This window comes from Oratosquilla oratoria, chromosome 12 (assembly GCF_046742065.1).
Source record: "Oratosquilla oratoria isolate Oo_2021 chromosome 12, ASM4674206v1, whole genome shotgun sequence".
Classification (NCBI taxonomy): Eukaryota; Metazoa; Arthropoda; class Malacostraca; order Stomatopoda; family Squillidae; genus Oratosquilla; species Oratosquilla oratoria.
This window is the reverse complement of record NC_134788.1, coordinates 24,743,865-24,748,864: the sequence shown is the minus strand read 5'-3', so window position 1 is coordinate 24,748,864 and position 5,000 is coordinate 24,743,865. Positions and strand designations below refer to the sequence as shown.

The 5,000-nt window shown below is 43.0% G+C and overlaps 1 protein-coding gene across 4 annotated transcripts in view; it reads left to right on the top strand.

Moving 5' to 3' along the window:
- The window catches only part of Atpalpha (sodium/potassium-transporting ATPase subunit alpha), a 175,928-nt gene that overhangs the window by 71,360 nt on the left and 99,568 nt on the right, over positions 1-5,000 (top strand). The window lies entirely within an intron of this gene.

Here is a 5,000-nt window from a genome sequence, read left to right as displayed (position 1 = left end):
ACCTTGCACACACACACACCCCCAACTCCCCGCCCACGAGAGTTGGAGTAACACCCCTCAGCGCTGCGATACTGATATTATTTCAGCCCCGGGCGAGAGTCGAACCCGGACCTCCGTAGTGTGTGTGAGTGTGTGTTCGTTCACTTGTGTGTATTTGTGTGCGTTTATGTGTGTGTGTAATATATTTATATGTATATTGATATAAAAGAATACATGAAGAAGCAGAGAGAGAGAGAGAGAGAGAGAGAGAGAGAGAGAGAGAGAACTTTACGTGAGAGTTTGTCCGAATATTTGAATGTGAATAAATAATCTAGTAGTGTGTGTGTGTGTTTATGCTCGTAGTGCCCCGTCTAACGGTACTATATGCATTCATAATTCGATGTGTACATAGGTGTGTGAGTGTGTGTGTGTTTGTGCGTGTGTGTTTTATTCGTATGTAGTCTTATATCACGTGCTGGACTCGTGATCGACAGCCATTACCCTCCCGGATGAGAGCACGTACACATGTTTATTATTCATAATTATCTGTTTATCTATTTTATTAATCTATAAATTTATTTGTTCATCTATATATATATTTGTTATTCTATTTTTTCCACCTAGTTATGGACCAAAAGGTCTCCTGTCGGCATGCTCCGCCTTTGTAATTGGCAAATACCACGTGACCTCTAATTCGGGTCATCCGGCCTTTCGCGTAGGCTGTCCGAGTTCCTATTTAAATCCTCCTTGGACTTTCCTGAAGAGGGCTGCTGTTAGCAGCCGAAATAGAAAAATATCAGTTTGTGTGCTTATATGTGTTTCTGTGTGCGTGTGTGCGTGTCTGTGCTTGTGTTTGAGAGAGAGAAAAAGAGAGAAAGAGAGAGAAAAAGAGAAAGAGAGACGGGGGGTCGAACACGCTCATTTGATATTGCATGTGCATGTGCGTGTTTCTTTGTGTAAATTTTCCACGAAGCTGATTGTGTGCACTTGTGTACGTGTGTACGTACACACACACACACACACACACACACACACACACACACACACACACACACACACACACACACACACACACACACACACACACACTCATACACACACAAAGCCTGTACTTCCCCTCCAGAGGACAGTCCGGTCCTGTAATGGACTATTAATTTATTTTCAACCGTGGCCCTGAGTGACTGGATAGCCTGAATGGAGGGTGAGTGAGGGGAGGTGGAGGTGGTGATTGTCAATATTTTTTTCAATTGAATTAATTCCAAATGGGTTCTATCTTGCCTAACCTAGCCTGACCTAACCTAACCTAAAGTGACGTCACCAGACCCAAGCTAACCTGACACAACCTAACGTCACCTCATCTAAAGTAATCTAACATAAATTGACCTAACCTTTCTAGACCTAATCTAACCTAAACTGACCTAACCCAACCTATCCTGACCTAACATAACCTATCTTGAAATAATCTAACCTAACCTAACCTAAAATGACCTAAGCTGACCTGACATAACGTAACCTAACGTCACCTCATCTAAAGTAATCTAACATAAATTGACCTAACCTTTCTTGACCTAATTTAACCTAAACTGACCTAACCTTTCTTGACCTAATCTAACCTAAACTGACCTAACCTGACCTAACCTAATCTAACCTTACCAAACCTAACTTAAACTGGCCTAAGCTCAACCAATCCAACGTAACCTAACCTTATCTGACCTAACCTAACCCGATCTAACCTAATCTAACCTAACCTTTCTTGACCTAATCTAACCTAAACTGACCTAACCTGACCTAACCTAATCTAACCTTACCAAACCTAACTTAAACTGGCCTAAGATCAACCCATCCAACGTAACCTAACCTTATCTGACCTAACCTAACCCGATCTAACCTAATCTAAACCTTATCTAACTTAAACTGACCTAATCTAACCTAACTTAGTACCTGACCTAACCTTAGTACCTGATCCTGACCTAATCTGACCTACCTTAGTACATGACCTGACCTAACCTAACCTAATCTGACCTAGCTTAGTACCTGACGCATGTAATCTAAATATTTGCAATTAATTGATAATACTAAATATTCTAGGAAAGCAGTTCTAGAAATCGTGGATGTTGATAATATATATACAATGATAATAATAATAATAATAATAATAATAATAATAATAATAATATACATACATACATACATATACCAAGGCTTTTTCCCCCTTCCAAGGGAGGTAGCCAAAAAGGGAAAGGCACAAAAACACTCCCACCCATAATAACAACAACAACAACAGCACAATATGTTATTTTTATTTATTCATTTATTTATTTATTTTGCTCTTCCCCTTCCCCTTCCTTCTCCTTCCCTTTCCTCCTTCCTCTTTCCTTCCTCTCCTTCTCTCTCCTTCTCCTCTCCTCCTTCCTTCTCCTCCTTCCCCTTCCTTCTCCTTCCTTCCCTCTCCTTCCCTCTCCTTCTCCTCTCCTCCTTCCTTCTCCTCCTTCCCCTTCCCCTTCCCTCTACTTCCCTTTCCTCCTTCCTCTTCTCTTCCTCCTCCTTCCCTCTCCTCCTTCTCCTTCTCTTTCCTCCTTCCCTCTACTCCTTTCCGTTTCTGTTGCTATGCCGGGCTGACCGTGCCGGTGCAGTGTTACAATGAGTGTTCTTGATAAGCCCAGTTATCTGGCGTGGAGGTGGGGGGGCGACCCGAGATCGGCCCTATTCGCCTTTGTACGCGCCAAACGTACGTTTGTACTCATTTCTCTCGCTTTATAGATAGGCCAAATAAGTGCGTACGCACACACACACACACACACACACACACACACACACACACACACACACACACACACACACACACACGACTTGGTGGCGCGGTTGATAGAGTGCTGGACTGTCAGTACGGAGGTGCGGCAGTACCTGGTTCGAATCCTGCCCAGGACCGAAATTATTTCGGTATCGCTGCGCTTCGGGTCGTTACTCCGATTCTCGTGGGCGGGGAGTTGTGTGTGTGTGTATGTGTAAGGTCATAGATCGGTCATACGAGCTCTGAGCTCTCTTCCGGGAGGGAAATAGCTGTCGATCACGAGTCCAACACGTGATCCAAAGACCAGGGTGAATACACACACACACACACACACACAGATTCAAGTGGATAGTGTCATGGGCTTACGATAACGCAGGCCTCTGATCGTTCCCTGCTCGGGTTTCAAAAATCTTTTCTACAAACCGTTACTATTCCCATTGGGCAATTTTTTTTCCTTCTTCAAAGTCACATAGATCGATCTAGATATATAAGATTACTATAGCTCTCATCAGGAAGGGGAATAGCTGTCGATCACTAGTCCAGCACGTGGTCCATTATTACCCGCGTAGTACTCTTGGCATCCGAATACCCATACGGACCCGAGGAACGCAAAGGATTACAAAGGCGGAGCATGCCGACAGGAGACCTTTTGGTCCATGACTAGGTCGGATGCGAAAAAAATATAATAATAATAATAAATTAATTAATTAATTAAAAAATATGTAATAATATAAATAATAATAAATAAGTAAATAAATAAATGGGTGACATTAAATGATAAATAATAATAATAAATTGACAAGTAATTAGTAATGAATTGATAGATAAATAATAATAAATAATTATACTTAAACCACAACACTAAATTAGTTTGTTTAATCTCGTTGCCTTAACTATTTTTCTATTATTATATGCTCAAGGTCGTTCGACGTAAGCCCTATGGTCGCCACAGCCTTTGGACCTTTAGGGAATATCTGTGACGTCATTTCGTCTTATGGGGCACCCCTCAATGAGCATATTTTCTAATTGAAGCCTGTTTATTTTCATTATACCAAATAGGCCCCGTCTACCTCTACATCGTGCTGCTCTGTGATTGGCTAAAGGGGCGGTAGCCCTGGAATGAGTTTTTTTTTTTTTTTTTTTTGTAAATTTAGGTTGTTTATTTTCGTTATATAAGATAGGCCACACTTACCGGGATGCCGTGCTGGTCTGTGATTGGCTAAAGGTCCTTGTTTCGACCAATCAGAAGCCGGGACAGCGGAGAAGGGGGCGGAGCTAATTTGCTATTATAAAAAAAATATATATAATAAATAGATAAATAAATCGAGAGAAGGAAAATAGGGAGAATTGATAAGAAACGAAAGAGAGAGAGAGAGAGAGAGAGAGAGAAGAAAGAGAGAGAAAGAGAAAGAGAGAGATTGGAGAAGGGAATGGAGGGATGAAGAAGAGGAGGAGGAGGAAGAGATAGAGAGAAAAAAGAGGCAAAGGAAGGAAGAGAGGAGGAGGAGGAGATGATGTAAGGTGAAGAAAAGAGAGAAAAGGAAGAAGAGGAAAGAGAGAAGAAGAAAATTAAGTAAAGAGAAGAGAGGAGGAAGAGTGAAGAAGGTAAATATAAAAAAGAGGAAAAGAGAGAAGAAAGAGAAGAGAGGAGGATGGGGAAAAGAGGAGGAAGAGTAAGAAAGATAAAGCAAAAAGAGGAGGAAAAAGAGAGAAGTGAGGAGGGGAAAAGAGGAGGAAGAGTTAGTAAGATAAAACAAAAAAAGAGGAAAAAAGAGAATAGAAGAGAGAAGAAGAGGAGAAAAGAGAAGAGAGAGTGAGATAAACCAAAAAGAGGAGGAAAAAAGAGAAGAAATGGAGAATAGGGACAGAAAGACGAGACTCGACGAGCATAGCCCTGTACACTACTTCAATTAGGCAAACGCTCAGTACATGTTTGACCACTTTCACTGCGGTTGACAACTTGTCCGGTTTGCCCTCCCCTCTCCTCCTCTCCCCCCCGCTCTCCCCCTCCCCCTCTCCCCCTTTCCCCCTCCCCCTCTACCCCCTCTCCCTCCCTCTCTCCCTCCCCCTCTCTCTCCCCCTCTCTCCCCCCCACTCTCCCCCTCCCCCGCTTCCCATCCCCCTCTCTTTCTCCCTCCTCTCCCTCTCCCCCTCACCCCTCCCCCTCTCTCTCCTCCGCTCTCCCCCTCTCCCCCTCCCCCTGCCTTTCCCCCGCTCTCCCCATCTCCCC